At 42.9% G+C, this 17,498-nt stretch overlaps 1 protein-coding gene and 1 pseudogene across 2 annotated transcripts in view; both read left to right on the top strand.

Annotated features, from left to right (window-relative positions):
- LOC144511281 (protein Jumonji-like) overlaps positions 1–17,498 on the top strand; it is a 444,126-nt gene that overhangs the window by 119,790 nt on the left and 306,838 nt on the right. The gene's annotated exons all lie outside the window — the stretch shown is intronic.
- LOC144482283 (U2 spliceosomal RNA) lies at positions 10,073–10,244 on the top strand (annotated as a pseudogene).

Genomic DNA, 17,498 nt, shown 5'->3' with positions numbered 1-17,498 from the left:
CTCTTGGGCTGCCCTTTTTTAAAATGCAGCATTGAGTTAATTGGGACTGCCTTTCACTATCTTGTCTTCATTCGCTCCCTTTTTGGTGTGGTATTGCTTTCCATAAAATTGTAATTTGACTTGTATAAAATTATGTAGAATTCTAAGCACAGAAGCAGATCTGTGCTGGTGTTTGTGTTCCTTAAGAACCACCTGCCATCCTTCATTTAATTCCCATCAGCAAAACCTTCTATTTATTTTACCTTTTATGTACTTATCTAGCTTCTGTTTAAATGCATCTGAGCTATTCAACTAGTCCATATGGTAGCAAGTTCCACGTTCTCACTATTGAGTAAAGAAACACTGGTTTAATGGGGCCAATCTAGTATTTACTACCTTTTTAGTTTTGGACTCCTTCACGAGTGGAAACACCGTGCCAATGTCATGATGTTTGTTTTCTTCACAAATTTGTGAAGAATTAATTTGTTTCCAGAGTCACAGATGGTTTTGACCAAGGACCAATTATGTGAAATTGGTATTTCTGCATTCCAAAATTAAAATAGATTCTTTGTAGTCATCACAGCAGCAGGAATGACATGAAAGAGACTGGTGTACACAATAATTGGTCAACTTTCCTCAGCACAGATGTGAACCTCAGACCTTGGGTGATTACCAACAAAATGTTCTAAGAAATTTTGAGGTCAAAAGGTGTAATGTCAGCTGGTTTGACCTGAAATACGAATAAATTGAGGCAGGTAGCTGAAGATTTGTCAAATGTGTGTGCAGGAGTCTGCATTGTCGTATCTGCACTTCAGATATCTTCTACAACAAAAGCAGCTTTTATTTATATGGAGCCTATAGCATATTAAAATATCTCAAATAGCTTCATGAGCATCATCATACTAGATAAGGTGATTTTAGAGCAGATGGTGAAAAAAGGCATACAAATTCTAGTTTCTCGATGGAACATCTATTGTGCAGTTAACAGTTCCACTGAGTTCACCTTGTTCAAGAGTAAACCTTTTAATTTTAAGTTCAGTAATTTTCTAGTAGGGTACGACTCGGTATGTTTGAAGATGAGTGTGAAGTGTCATTCACTTGGCTCATTCAGGCTTTCAAGAAATGATTTTGTGCGTTGCTGCCCTGCCCAGTCCATAAGCGTTACACTCACCATAAAACTGAAATAGGTACTCATCTAACCTAAGATGCCCATTCTCTCTATTCTGTTGAGTTTCATGTGCTCATCTGCTGCTGGAGACTTTATTCCCTGGGAGAGGTATTTGACCAGTGTAAAACTTTCTTGTAGTACGAAATTGGTGGCTTGGAAATAAATGAAGATTCTTAGTGCACTTTATACAGTTATAGTTTTTAAAAGATCTAGCTTATCGAATCCTTTTAAGAAGACTAACAAATTGATTCACTGTTATATATCCCTCCCCTGGGTAAACATACTCCTGCTGCCGCACTTGGTTATATGGACAAGCAAGGGTAAAGAAAATCATGTGTTGGAAATCTCCAAAAATACATTTTGGAAATGCACACCAGGTCAGTTAGAATCAGCAAGCATCAAGTTGATGTTTTGGATGTAATCTTTCATCTGAGCTCTGCACTTTTACAGCCAAAAACTATGGCCTGATGTCTGAGGGAGGTCATCGCCTCAGAAAATTTCTCCCCTTTGTAAATGCCAACTGAGCTGTATATTTCTAACATTCTCTGTTAGATTAGGAAGGTTTTTATTTTGAGCACTGATTTGCTGTAATGTTAGCTGATTTAATCTAATGTAGTATTTTTGCATTCTACACTTTGGCTCTAGGACTATGATTCTATTACTGAGCATGGGGAAAGACTCTTTTATTGAGATCCACTATAGATTTGGAATTTATCGCCACATGAAGCACTGGTTATATGTTGGGAAGATGAGGGAAAACAATGAAATTTGGCCACTAAATTGTAAGATCTTAAAATCATTGGCACATTCATAAATAAGATTTTACTATGAGTATATCATTCCCATCCAGTTTTCAGCTGGAAAAGATTATTTCCCATGGCTCTTTATATTATCATTTTATGTCTGGAAGGTTTGCTTCATCTGCACCATCCTCCTTTTCTCCTCCCCCATTAAGGGAGTGTGGTGGTGGTGTAGATATTATGAACCAAGGCCTACCTACCTATATATCTGAATGTCCACAGGCATCATTTGCAGAAGAGCATTGAGTTTGCATAGGGTAGGAGTAGATCATTTCAGCATCACCAGCCTGTTCTGCTATTCTATTAGGTCAAGGCTGATCTGTTCCTCAACCTCACCTCCATTTATCTGTCTTTCTTTGCCCCATATCCCTTGATAACTTTGCTAACAGAGTTACCTAGCAAATAGTCAAGATCACAAAAATGAATGTTAATTTTATTTGCTGTTTGTGGAACCTTGCCATGGGCTAGTTGGTTCTGTCTTGTAAAACACTTTTTGAGAGGATCTGGTGGTAAGTAAATACAATTTCCCCAGTCCACCCCAATTTTAATAAGTATTTTGTAAAAGGCCATCTGCTCTTTGCGTCCAAGTAGTTTCAATCAAAAAGATGCAAATTTTCCATTTTATAGCATTGATAGTGCAAACTCTGCACTACCTATGAAATAAGATTCTCCCAGACCTCCATGTTGGTCCATAGAGCCCTCTAATCAGATCTGGGATGAATGTATAGGAAATAGAATTGGACATATCAACTCCTATCGGGTTCACGGACATTTTTTTTGTTCCGCCAGGTAGTGTAAAAGTTTTACTCATCAAGGAATCTGAAAGGAATGTGCATCATTTATATATTACAATATTAATATCTCTATTCTAACAAGTCAGAGATCCAGTTTCCAATAGGATTTTTGTAAACAAAATAGAAAACATTTGTCTTATGGCATTATTCATGGAATGGTTGACGAGGGAAGGGCCGTTGATGTCGTCTATATGGACTTTAGTAAAGCGTTTGACAAAGTCCCTCATGGTAGGCTGGTGAAAAAGGTTGCATCTCTTGGGATAAAGGGGGAGGTGGCTAGATGGGTGGAGAACTGGCTTGGTCACAGAAGACAGAGGGTGGTAGTGGAAGGGACTTTTTCCGGCTGGAGGCCTGTGACTAGTGGTGTTCCGCAGGGCTCTGTATTGGGACCTCTGCTGTTTGTGATTTATATAAATGATCTGGAAGAAGGTGTAACTGGGGTGATCAGTAAGTTTGCAGACGACACAAAATTGGCAGGACTTGCAGATAGTGAGGAGCATTGTCAGAAGCTACAGAAGGATATAGATAGGCTGGAAATTTGGGCAAAGAAATGGCAGATGGAGTTCAATCCTGATAGATGCGAAGTGATGCATTTTGGTAGAAATAATGTAGGGAGGAGCTATACGATAAATGGCAGAACCATAAAGGGTGTAGATACGCAGAGGGACCTGGGTGTGCAAGTCCACAGATCCTTGAAGGTGACGTCACAGGTGGAGAAGGTGGTGAAGAAGGCATATGGCATGCTTGCCTTTATAGGACGTGGCATAGAGTATAAAAGTTGGGGTCTGATGTTGCAGATGTATAGAACGTTGGTTCGGCCGCATTTGGAATACTGCGTCCAGTTCTGGTCGCCACACGACCAGAAGGACGTGGAGGCTTTGGAGAGAGTACAGAGGAGGTTTACCAGGATGTTGCCTAGTATGGAGGGGCTTAGTTATGAGGAGAGATTGGGTAAACTGGGGTTGTTCTCCCTGGAAAGACGGAGGATGAGGGGAGACTTAATAGAGGTGTATAAAATTATGAAAGGCATAGATAGGGTGAACGGTGGGAAGCTTTTCCCCAGGTCGGTGGTGACATTCACGAGGGGTCATAGGTTCAAGGTGAAGGGGGGGAGGTTTAACACAGATATCAGAAGGACATATTTTACACAGAGGGTGGTGGGGGCCTGGAATGCGCTGCCAGGCAAGGTGGTGGAGGCGGACACACTGGGAACGTTTAAGACTTATCTAGACAGCCATATGAACGGAGTGGGAATGGAGGGATACAAAAGAATGGTCTAGTTTGGACCAGGGAGCGGCGCGGGCTTGGAGGGCCGTAGGGCCTGTTCCTGTGCTGTATTGTTCTTTGTTCTTTGTTTAAAGTATACTTCCCTGTAACTCTGTCTCCCACTCTAATTTTCATCTGCTCTCAGTCTTTTTGTATTTTCTATTTAGTTTAGCCATACCTCTCAACACCGTCTGCCTTAATGTCTCTCATTTTTCTATTTTATCTATCTCAACTTCAATTTTACTATTTCTTTCTATGTATTTTCTCCTTTTATTGCCTTGCATATTGTGTGTATGCTTATGTGTAAATAAAAAAAAGTCCACTATTTGCATTCTTTTTTTTTTGGGGGGGGGGGAGGCGGTAGTGGTGGTGGTGGGGGGGATGGGGGCCGGGATCTGAAAGTAGCAGAAATTAAATCCCACTGAATATACAGAACAGAATGGAGTTGGGTGATCCAAAGTTGAGGGACTGGCGTGTTGACTCCACTTTGTGGGTGTAGTCCAAGATGGTGTACCCAAGTGTCCAGTTTTGCAACGTCTGTGTTGTGTTTAGAGTGGAGAGCTGGAGCCTCTGCTGGGCAGAGTACATTTCAAGATCTAAAAGGATATTGGGAAAGGGAATTGGTCTGAGAGCTGAGTAGGAGCAGCAAAGTTTGGCAGTACCCAGGGACTGACTTGGTCAGTGATGTCTTTATTGGAGAAGGGGGCAGGAAAGAGGCCAAGGAGCTGTGCGAGAATGACTGTACCATAGCCCCAATATGAGGTCACATGGTTAGGCCATGAGCTCCCAGTAACTAGGTAGTAACATGTATTTGGAAACATAGTAATTATATGATGTATGACACAGTATTTTTCCATGTAATTGACTGTGACTGAAGAAAAGGCTCCATAGATTTTTTTTTTTTGCTTTCCCCTTTCTTTCCTCTTCCCAAACAAAACAACATTTTGAACAGATTGATTACATTCACGACCTTTTGGCCTGTTCTGAAGCTGCTATTGAATCAGTTGCTCCAAAGGAGCAGCCTTTTTAATTTATGTCCAATTGATATAGTTAAAACTCTATACATGGCACATTACAAACTCCTATTACAGTTTGTTCCTATTGCTGATTCAGTAGCAAAATTAGAAAAAGAAATTCTGCTTATGACTCCAGCGATTGCAGATTCATGGCCATCAAATCTTTTTGGTGTGCTGCATCTAATAATGAACAAATATTTTTAAAAAGTGGTGCAATACTGTTTCTAAAATAAAAACATCATTGCTAATTTTACTAGATGTTTGCCTGGCACCATTTGATCTTTAATTTCACTAAGTCGTACAGAACTTGAGAACTGACAGCAAGGGACATGCTATCAGCTTAGTATTCATCAGGGCAGAATCGCAGGAATATCAAATCCCAAAGGAACAGCAATTTATACTGCAAATGAGCTTCCTTTCCTTGACCCGCTAGTTGAGAAATCTGCCATTGAGTTCTCTAGTACTGTTGATCATAGCCTACCTTCAGTGGTCAATGTGCTGGTATTCTTAACAGTAATAGTTCTTACTATAAGATTGGCCTCATTGACAACCTGATAAATAGAGCCATTTGCTCATTATGCAAGTTTGAGACTGAAGTAGGGTGCATCAAAGCTAACCTCCACAATAATGGCTACCCTGATCAAGTCATCTTGCTGTACATGCGCTGAATGGGCTCAAGGCAGCCATTTTAGGCCCAGTCTACTTCTGATTAACCCTGAAAAAGGTGTGTTAAAAATTTGAGCAATAGGTGAAGCTAGCTATTTCACGTTGATGCTATGCAGCTGCAACCCAAGCGACATTCTTCACTAAAAGGATGCTGCTGTCTAGTCAAAAGATGTTCTGCCTACCAGAGGCATGAGTAATGTGATGTATGAATTTCAGTGTCAATATGATGCCATATTTGAATGTCCCAATGACTGGTGGATCATATCAAATAGTATGTCCCTATGGCTGCTCGCAACCGGCTCGTGCTTGCAAAATTCAGAGCATAGCGTCCAACATTAGATGTGGTAAGAAACTACATCAAATTTAAGATTCAGCTGAGCTCGCAGTGTAGCTCACTTACACGTGCTAGAGGCCACATATATCCATGTGTTGTGCTATTTTCAACTAAACGAAAACTGATGGAATGGCTGTTTCCCTTGGTCGATGTCATGACCAATCATTTGCCTCCCTGTTTTGAATTCAAACAAAAGCTTGGTTGTTAACTGTTCCATGGCGCATTCTCCATGGCAATGCCTTTATCAGAGTCCACTTTCCAACCAATCGGCACAACCTCCTCATGCAGTATAAATTGTTATAGCTTTTGAGATTTGATTTTGTTGTGATTCTGTCCTGAGGAGTGCAAGATGAAAAGATAGCACGTCTGTCTTTTTTGCCCCAGCAATCTTTAATTTTGGGAGATCTTCCATGGGGCTACGAACAATAAGATGCTGTCCCACAAAGCTTAGACTAGTTGGCTCATCAAATCTGTGCAAGTGCTTTAATTCACAGGAGCCGCATCAGTCTAAACAATTGTCTTTTGGTGTTGCCACAAGACTATGCCCGTCTGTTTTTTTTGGGAAGAAAAAACTTTCGAGCTGGAATTTTTGCAATTTGAACTGAGATGGAACAAACAACTTAAAAGATGCAAGGCCACATTCCAAGGTGAAGGTGGGAAATCAACAAATCACCCTAGAGGTGTGTGAAAAGTGACCAGTTGAGAGCTGCTCTTTCACTTTTGGAATAAGCCTGTCACCCAGTTTGAGAAGTCATCTGTACCAGAAACTTATCCAGTGAACCACAATCTCATAATTTTCAGCCTCTGCATCCAAGAAACCACCTACCTAAATCGGTTGCAGTGTTTAAAATCTAAACCTCAATGACAATAAAAGGACTTAAAACCCCCTTTATTGGACTCTATAAACTGCCCTTATTTCTGGTACCTGTGTGTGTGTGTGGGCCTAAATGACTGCATGAGGGCTGAATGCTTGATGTTGTCTTTTTATTGTTATTCTCTGCTTTAGTGGTTATAACAGTTGATCGTTCATTGACTCCAGAAAACCTGTTTGACTGGCTCTTTATACAGGTTAAATAGTTAAGTACATTCTGATTTGAAAAAAGCATATTCTCATAAAAATAAACGTAAACCTTTGTGACCAACCAAGGAGGTTGAACGGGGGGGAGCCAGTCCACCCATTCTCACCTAGTTGTAGCAACTTTTAGCAGTCTTATCTTAGAAATATGTATAACTCTGATCTTTCATTTCTCATTTTGTATTTAAAATTCTAGTTTCTGAATATTTTATATTCTATCACTGAAAATTAGTATCTTTTCAGGTGTTGACAAACCATACATTGGTAGACAACAGCAATCTTAGTAACTGACTTTTTTCTCATGAAATTTGGTATGTATTTTTATATGAAACAAGAAGAAAGCTATTTTGAATTATGTGCTACAAAGCTGTACCAGCCTCTGGTTCATGTCATCTGAGCTCCTTGATTATGTTACATCCCTGTAACTCACTCCATCCAGGTGCTAAGGCTCTTTTGTTGGTTGCTTTTCAAATAAACAGCAAAACTGATGGCTGGCTCAGTTTTTTTTGGGGGGGGGCATTTAAAAAAAAAGTCATCCAAAAATTTTGTTGATGACAAATTCAAACTGCAGGTTTTCTTCCTTTCTTGGGGGAAGCGGTTGAGAAGGCAAAGCAAAAAAAAAATTCTCACATTTCACAACAAAACAGAGTGAGAGGCTGGCGTCTCGCTTCCTCCTTTGCCAGGTCTGCTGTTTTGGAGTTTTGCCAGCCTGGAGGACTGCAGCTGTTTGTTCTGCCTGACTATAGCTTGACCCAGTTTCTCTCTCAGCACATGGTACAAGAACAGACATGGTGGGTTCCCTGCCGCATTTGTTTTAACTTTATACTCCAAAAAGTCTTGTAGTTTTGCGTTCCTGTAATTGGGAGGTGGGAAGGAGATGGATGGAAAGAGCTTGTGACTTGTTGCGAGCACTAATTTACCAACTCTGTACAAATGCTCAGTTAGACTTTAACCCCAATGAAACACTGGTTCATTTATTTTTAAAGTATCTTTAATCGTTCGACTTTTTATTTTTTTTAAAAAGCTGATTATTATTGTTTACCTATTACTGCCCATAGATGTAATTGGTAATTTTGAAAATACCTGTGATTAACGGCATTGGTTTGGTTACACTGTTCTAGTACAGTTTTACTCATCTCAGCCATTTTCATAATCTGATGATGGATAGTTTTCCTGGGAGCAAACCTGGCAGCTTAATGTGGGAGTGAAATGCCTTGTGTTAAATGGCTGCCTGGGAAGCCAATGTAAAAGAACTGCACTTGTATTAATATATGTATTCCTTCGAAAAGCAGAATTAGGCCTACGGAGTGCAGATCAGTTGAAAATGGCAAAACCATATTCTGGGATTTAAAAGTCAGAAAAACTCAAAGTAAAGCTCGAAGTCTGCAACAGTGATGTTCACTGGCTTTAGTTAAATGTATTATCTAGATAAGAAAACACTTTTTATAGGTTTGCAAATCAATCCATTAGGGACTCCCCCACTTCAGCCTTTTTTGTACCTTGCTTTCCCTCCTTTAGATTTAGTCATCAGGTGCTGGTCTAGAAGTAGGTAATCCGAGTTATTTGTTGTATCATTTAAGATCTCCTAATCTTGAAAATTTTAATTACAGATTTACTGTGTTGGCGTCTCTTAATGAAAGACTGACCTGGTGCCTCATTGTTCAAAAGCAAAATACACAGTTGCTGGAAATTGAAAATTAAAAACAGAAAATGCTCAAAACACTCTGCAGGTCAGGCAGCTCGTGGAGGGAAGCGGTGTTAATGTTTTGGATCAATTGCCTTCAAATGTAGAAGAAGTTAGAGAATTAATTAGAGGAGTATGACAAGCTGCCTAAAATAAAACTGCCTTCCTGGCTGTGTTTCCAGCTTTTCTGTCTTTGTCGTTTGCTACCAGCCCAAGCCGTCTGGATTTAGCACTTTGAGCCTGCAGTATCTGTGTTATTTTTAGTCTTGTATTTTTAGTTTTGACAAATCTCATCTTGGTTAAGAACCTTCTGAGTGTTTCTCCACTCCACATCTCAAGGAGTGGCAGGTGAGATGCTGCCGATGATAGCCATGCAGATGCAGCATAGATTCTGCAACAATTAGGGAGTAGTTTGTAGTGGTCATCCTTCTGGAGGTGTGCCCTTTATCATTTTATGCTCCCTCAACTGCTACAAAGTTTAGACCTGCTGTGGAACAGCTTTGTTTATCTAACAAAATATGCCTTTGAATTTTAACAAAGATGGTTCCATTGTGATTAGTGTGTATTAGAGCAGCTCGCTGAAAAAAAACATGCTGTCTTCTCTGTGCAAGGCGATTTGAAGAGTGTTGTTTATGAAATTAGCTTGGGAGTTGAGGACTCAGCAGCATTCTACCATGAATCAAGCTAAGGCTTCTTAACGACTTTACATCCCAATTGACTGGCTCTTCTAATATTATTATTGTGGAAATTAGATGAAGCAGCATAATAAAAGGCATTTTGAGCAACTTCCTAAAACATTTTGAAATCTACCTTTTCACCTGCACCATCATAATCCAGAATCTGGTGGGGACATTTTTGAGCATCGACTAGTTTCACCAGTAAGGGTTCACAGGTGGTGTCTCGATTTAGAATGATGTGGAGATGCCAGCATTGGACTGGCGTAAGCACAGTAAGAAGTCTCACAACATCAGGTTAAAGTCCAACAGGTTTATTTGGTAGTACGAGCTTTCGGAGTGCTGCTCCTTCCTCAGGTGAGTGGGATTTGGGTTCACAAACAGGGCATAACAAAATGTACTCAATTACAAGATAATGATTGGGATGTGAGTCTTAACAGGTAATCAAGTCTTTACAGGTACAGACAGTGTGATTGGAGAGACGGTTAAGTACAGGTTAAAGAGGTGTGAATTGTCTCAAGCCAGGACAGTTAGTGAGATTTTGCAAGCCCAGGCAAGTAGTGTGACATGAACCCAAGATCCCGGTTGAGGCCGTCCTCGTGTGTGGAACTTGGCTATCACTTCTCGGCCTTTTGGCTAAGATCAAGTGTGGTATCGACATGCTGTACTTGGTTGAAATCATTAACTTTTAAAAGTGGCATCTCGGCCTTTTGGCTAAGATGCAAATGAGATCAAGCCTTGGAGGAGGTGTAATGCCTACTCCAATCAGCTTGGATCATGTAAATCAAGCCCAAGACAGGAGGTGAGAGCCCTGTCTTGTCAGCTTGGATCGGGAATGTCTCACTTGTTGAGACTCTAATTAAAATTGATTTGATTGAATTGGATTTTTTAAAAAATCAGTTTCTGCTCGGCAATTCTGCTTTGTTGTGTGGCTTGAAGATCACCTTGGAGAACGCTTACCCGAAGATCAGAGGCTGAATGCCCTTGACTGCTGAAATGTTTCCTGACAGGAAGGGAACGCTCCTGCCTGGTGATTGTTGAGTGGTGTCCATTCATCCGTTGTCGTAGCGTCTGCATGGTCTCGACAATGTACCATGCCTCGGGAAATCCTTTCTTGCAGCGTATCAGGTGGACAACATTGGCCGAGTCGCGAGTATGTACCGTGTACCTGGATGGTGTTCTCACATGAGATGATGGCATCTGTCAATGATTCGGCACATCTTGCAGAGGTTGCTGTGGTAGGGTTGTGTGGTGTCGTGGTCACTGTTCTCCTGAAGGCTGGGTAGTTTGTGGCGTACAATGCTTTGTTTGAGGTTGCGCGGTTGTTTGAAGGCAAGTAGTGGGGGTGTGGGGATGGCCTTGGCGTGATGTTCGTCTTCATCGATGACATGTTGAAGGCTCCGGAGAAGACGTCATAGCTTTTCCGCTCCGGGGAAGTACTGGATGACTAAGGGTACTCTGTCCGCCGTGTCCTGTGTTTATCTTGGACGTTGGTGCGGTTTTTTGCTGTGGCGCATAGGAACTGTCGATCGATGAGTCAAGCGCCATATCCTGTTCTTATGAGGGGGTCTTTCAGCGTCTGTAGATGTCTGTTGCAATCCTCCTCCTCTGAGCAGGTCCTGTGTATATGGAGGGCTTGTCCGTAGGGAATGGCTTCTTTAGTATGTTTAGGGTGGAAGCTGGAGAAGTGGAGCATCGTGAGGTTATCCGTGGGCTTGCGGTACAGTGAAGTGCTGAGGTGACCATCCTTGATGGAGGTACGCGTGTCCAAGAATGCAACCGATTCTGGAGAGTAGTTCACACGGTGGTGGGATGGAACTTGTTGATGTCATCATATAGTTGTTTCAGTGATTATTTGCCGTGAGTCCAAAGGAAGAAAATGTTATCGATGTATCTAGTGTAGTATCGGTTGAAGGTCCTGTGCGGTGAAGAAGTCTTGTTCGAACCTGTGCACGAAGATGTTGGCATATTGAGGTGTGAATTTGGTCCCCATGGCTGTTCTATGTGTCTGGATGAAGAACTGGTTGTTGAAGGTGAAGACGTGGTCCAGGATGAAGCGGATGAGTTATAGAATTGCGTCTGGAGATTGGCAGTTGTCGGCATTGAGTACTGAGGCAGTTGCAGCAATGCTGTCGTTGTGGGGGATGCTGGTGTAGAGTGCCGAGGATGTCATTTGGAATCCATCTGGATCTTGCTTTTTGAATAAAGATTAAATCCAAAGATTTCTTCCAAATGACGAACTTTGAATCAATCAATAAACCGGGCTGGTCTAAATTATTTCAGGTTAGAGAAGGGAGTATTCTGACTACGTAAGATTCCAACTGTGGCAGAAAAAACTGGCAGTTTTTTATATTGCTCTAGCTCTAGCAATACGACTCAATGTTTTACAGTATCTGTTTTCTGTTAGAGGGAAGCATGTTCAATTAAAGTTTGAAAAGAAAGTCCTTGTGCTGCAACTGCCTCAGTACACAACGCCGACAACTGCCAATCTCCAGACGCAATTCTATAACTCATCCGCTTCATCCTGGATCACAACATCTTCACCTTCAACAACCAGTTCTTCACCCAGATCCATTATAATGCCATAATGGGTTCTTTGTTCTAGAGTGCCTTAAGTGTTGGATTTCTAAAAGTGTCTGTGTTAATTAGGCAAATATGGGAGCATTTATGCTGACAGCAGAATCTCACATAGGGTTTATGAATGAATTACCTGATAATGTGCCCTCCGATGTTGGTTCAAGGAGGGGTCTTGACTAGAATACTAACTTCTTGCTACCTCTTCAAAGTGCTGCTGAAGTCCATCTAAACAGGCAGGTGGAACCTCAGCTGACCAATCCTGCCCGACACAGGAGGGAGTAGGCTAAGATCAACTAACACTCAGCAGATCAAGAAATCAATTTCCGGCCTGCTTGACTAAAGTCCTAAGTGACTAAATAGTGTCTTATCCGTAAATGGACAGCATGTCAAATGAAAATCAATTGATGGTAAATGAGCAAAAGAATGCCAACAGGATCATAGAGGATATATGGCTGATCTAAAATGGACAGAACAAAGTCATTGATTAACAAAACAGTCTTTAAGTCCAATATTGATCTGATCTGTTGGAAAGGTAACTTCAGCATAAATGCTGTGAGACCACATATTCTTCCCTAATAGTTATAACTGACCTGTTTGCTTCTGACACCCTTGATCTTTTTTCCATGCAAATATCATGTAACTTAAAGGCATGGTGGCACAGTGGTTAGCACTGCTGCCTCACAGCAGGAACCTGGGTTCAATTCTGGCCTGGGTGGGATGCTCTTTCGGAGAGTTGGTGCAGACTCGATGGGTTGAATAGCCTCTTTCTGCACTGTATTCTATGGTTCTGCTTCCAACATGTTTCAAGTAAAAGATTTTCTTTGTGATTACTTTAAACTTAAAAATGAAAAGAGAGTACCATTGTTTAAAAAATGTGGAAGGGAAAAATATGTAAGATACAAATAACTGGGAATTTTTCCAGGTCCATGGTTTGCTCTTTTTAATAAAACAGTACCAACACATTTCTAGCAAAATGGAGTGTTTTCCTTTGCAAAGCCATCTGGCAGTCTCCTGTTTAAACTGCACTCGTGCACCTCTTTGTTTTCTGTACTATGTGCCTTTGTTTTCTGAAACATTGCTGCTACTCCTGACTATCCAAACTGTATTTCACATCTGACTCTATAAGTATATCTGCAAAGCAAGTTGTTCAAGTTTCATTCTAATGAAATTAATCAACCCATATTTCTAAAGGTAAATGCTAAATTTCAATGATAACTTTATAGTGTGGTTATTCTATACGGATGCAAGATCATCTGGTGTTCAATTAAGTTAAGCATATAGACAATATTACAGAATGTTGGGCTAATTTCATCACAGAAAATCAGTCCATAATGACAACAGATAATACTGGAAGTACTCAGCAGGTCAGGCAATATGTGCATGTAGAGAAATACTAGTCAAGATCTTCGGATCTCTGGATAGTTGGGAAACCGGATGTACCATAGAAGATGAGCTACAGGACCCCTCTGAAGTCCCAATGTGAGGGCTCCATGGGTATTTCCTGGGAATTTTGAACTCCTAATGGGCAGTTAGAGTTGGAGACTTCAGTTGGTTTTGATTTACTTACCAGAATAGTCACTGGACAAGAAAGAAATCTGGGTAAACTATACACTGACACTCCTGATTTCCCCCTCACTGCTCCAATCTGACCTGACGAGCCACCACCACCCAACTTCCTCCTGATTTGACAACCTGCCCTACCCACATGCTCTAGCCCCTTAACCAGTTACCCTGTATATTTCCCTTTGTAGCTTTTTTCAAAGCACTTTGGGACATTTAAACTCTTCACTTGCCAGAATATCTAACTTCTGCCATGAAATGGGGTCGTGTTTTCTGTGCAGATTCTCTGCACTGCCCCTACTAGATTTGCTGCACTAGGTCGCATATGAAGGATCCTCCAGTGGAAGACTGTCCTAAAATATCGGTGGAAGGTAAGTGTGCATGCCACTTATTGGTCTGATACAGATCAGAAATAGCAAGGCGGGGGGGGGGGTTTCCCACCCCACCCCACTGCACCGCGTTAATTTTCTAGAGCAGCGTGGTGTGAGAATCTCTTACATGGGCATGTGCAGGATTTGTGCATGCATTCCCGCCACCTGTGCATCTCCGAGCTCCGATTTCTGGCGTTGTCAGATCTGCGCTGGAAACAGGTGAGAAGACCAGGTAAGTGATTTATTATCTATTTTTAATGTTATTTCAATGCTATTAGCGGGCCCGGGACTGAATTCTCCGGGCCCGCTAGTCTCTCCCACCCCGCCAGAGTATTTCACTTACAGTAGCTCCCCATTTTCGGGGAACTACTGGGATGACCCCGCTGGAGCAATCGGGGCTCCCCAGAGGGTCGGGCTGCTGGGGGGTGGTGCCCCCTGGGCACGGGCACCTTGGCAGTGCCAGCCGATGCCCCCTGGCACTGCCTAAGGTGCAAAAGGGGGGGGGGGGCTGGAGATCGGTGCTACCCAGGATGGGGGGGGAGGTGTCGAGGATGGACCAGGAATGGTTGGGGGGTGTCTCGGGCTGGCCAGCAATTGAGCTGGCCACAAACGGGGAGGCTGACAGTTCAAGGCTGCTGTGCATGTGTAGAGGTCCGCTGGTTTCAGCCTCCTGGGTGTGACTAGGCCCTGCCCCCTGAAATCTAAAGATATTCACGCTGGTGGCCTTTGCATTGCACAAAGTGTGGGAGATTCTAGTATGAACTTCCACTGAAAAAAACAGCGTGAATTACTCCAGTTTTCCCGCGAATTTGACACTTGGAATTTTTTTTGGGAGAATTGCCCCCAGGGTTTCTGATTCGCATCGGAAGGTCTGGTGCAGAATTTCGGGTGGATGACTTTTCATCAGGCTGGAAAGGCTAGAGATGAAACAGGTTTTTAGCAAGAACAACAACAAGGAAAGGGAGAGGAGAGGGAAGTAAAAAGAGGCCTGCGACAAGGTGGAATCCAGGAGTTTAAATGAAATAAGGGATGCTTTGTGCAAGGCAAAGGGGTTAATTTTATTAGCATGGATAATGAATTGGCTAACTATCAGGAAATTTATGATAAATGGGTTACTTTGAGGATGGCAAGCTGTGACTAGTGGAGTGCGACAAAGATCAGTGCTGGGGCCTCAACTATTTATGAAATCTTCCCTCTTAGTCTGAATACATTATACTTGGGAGCGTTGACATACAGAGGGATCTAGGAGTACAGGTCCCCAGATCCTGAAAGTGGCAACACAGGTGGATAAGGTGGTCAAGAAAGTATACAGCATGCTTGCCTTCATTGGTGGGGGCATAGAGTATAAAAGTTGGCAAGTTATGTTATAGCTGTATAAAACTTTAGGTCACATTTGGAATATTGGGGGTGATTCACCCAAAAGTGCTGAATTGGTGGGAAAACTGTTCGAGATCACTGTTTTCTCAGTTCAACTTCACACTCAAATCTTCCCACTCTGTGCACTGCAGAGGTCCCAATCGTGAATCTCATTAAAAACCCAGGGGGCGGGACCTATTCGCGCTGGAGTCTGACAGTTCTGGAACTCTGCGCATGCGCAGTGGTCCCAATCTGTCAGTCTCCCCATATGCTGGCCAGCCTGGGACCCCTGCAGTGCTGCCCCGAGCGCCCCAATGTCCAGCCCACCCCCAGCAGTGCGATTCCCACCACCCCCTCCTAATCGCTGCCTTCCTTCCATCCCAGACCAATCGCCATGCAGAGTGGCAGCGGGAGCCCCACCCACAGTAGGCCCTGCTCCCTTGGCACTGCCCGATGCCTGATGGGCAGTGTCAAGGTGCCCAGGAGACACTGCTAGGGTGCCCATGTCCAGGGTACCCGCCGCCTGGCCCCCCCCAGGGAAGGGTCCGATTGCCCCCCTTCATTCCAGCAGGGTCTCCCGCTAGTTCCTCGAATGTGGGGAGCTACTTTTAAACCCCGCCGGAATGAAGTACTCCTGGTGGGGTGGGAGATTCAATCGGGACTGGCAAGCTCCCGATAATAAAATGTAAAACATATTTAAAATACATTTTTAAAAAATTCAAATGACTTGCCTACCTTCCTGCTGATTTCCAGCGTGGTCTGGTCTCCAACTGTTCTCTGGCTCTGGAAGATGCACATGCATTCCCAGCGCATGCACAAATCCTGGAACAAGGCCGATGACGCGCATCTCCCAGCCCGACCCGCTAGAAAAGTTGCGGGTCGCGATGGGAGAATCGCCTCCATTGTGTGCAGTTCTGGTTGCCACACTACCAGAAGGATGTGGATGCTTTGGAGTGCAAAAATTTACCTGGATGTTGCCTGGTCTGGATGTTTTTGAGGCATCAGGAGAGGTTGAATAAACTCAGTTCACTGGAAAAATGGAGGCTGAGGGGCAACCTGATAAAGGTCGACAAAATTATGAGAGGCATAGATCGGGTGGATAGTCAGAGGCTTTTTCCCAGGGTGGAAAGGTCAACTACAAAAGAGCAAAGGTTCAAGGTGAGAGGGGGAAAGTTTTTCTCACAGGGTGGTGGGGGCCTAGAATGTGCTGCCAGGTGGTAGAAGCAGGCACGTTAGCAACGTCCAAGGAGTATCATGATAGACACTCGACAGGAGGCGAATAGAAAGATAGAAATCGCATATGGGCAGTAAGTAGTGGGTCTAAATAAGGATTAACAATTGACACAGGCTTGGTGGGCCAAAGGACATGTTCCTGTGCTGTATTGTTATTTACATTGGATGAAGGAATTGCTGTATTGTAGCCAAATTTGTCGATGAAACAAAGATGGGTAGGGAAGAAAGTTGAGGATACAAAATCATGCAAAGAGGTGTGGTGGTGAAAATTCGGCAGATAGAATGTGGGAAAATACAAGGTTATCCACTTGGGTAGAATAGCAAAGCAGAATATTATTTAAATGGAGAGAGACTACAGATTGCTGCAGTACAGAGGAATCTGGGTATCCTTGTACATGAATCACAAAAAGTTAGCATGCAGACACAGCAAGTAATTCGGAAAGCAAATGGAATGTTGCCCTTTATTTCAAGGGGTTGGACTATAAAGTAGGAAAGTCTTGCTATAACTGTACGGGGAATTGGTCAGATCACACTTGGTGTGCTGTGTACAGTTTTGGTTCCCTTACTTATGGAAGGATATATTTGATATGGAAGCAATTCAGTAAAGGTTCACTCTGCTGATTTTCTGGGATGAAAGGATAGATAGAGTCATAGGGCCCGATTTTACCATTTTCATTCTAAGTGCTGAATCTGGGCATAATGCAGATCCGACTTAGAAAGCTGCTTTCAGGCGCCCCCACACGCACTCAGCCTGAAAAAAACATCGCTAGTCCCATTCGTGCTGTGGGCGGGGCTTAACGCGGCTGAAACGATCGGAGCACTGAACTGCGCAGTTGGAAAAAAAATTGGAAAAGTGCGCCCGTGTCAGATCACTCCCGGGCCGGAGAAAGTGGCCCGGGAGTGACAAGCGGGAGTGATGGCCCCCACACACATCATTGTCCCCCT

This window comes from Mustelus asterias, chromosome 2 (assembly GCF_964213995.1).
Source record: "Mustelus asterias chromosome 2, sMusAst1.hap1.1, whole genome shotgun sequence".
NCBI lineage: Eukaryota > Metazoa > Chordata > Chondrichthyes > Carcharhiniformes > Triakidae > Mustelus > Mustelus asterias.
This window is presented reverse-complemented; position numbering and strand designations above follow the sequence as displayed.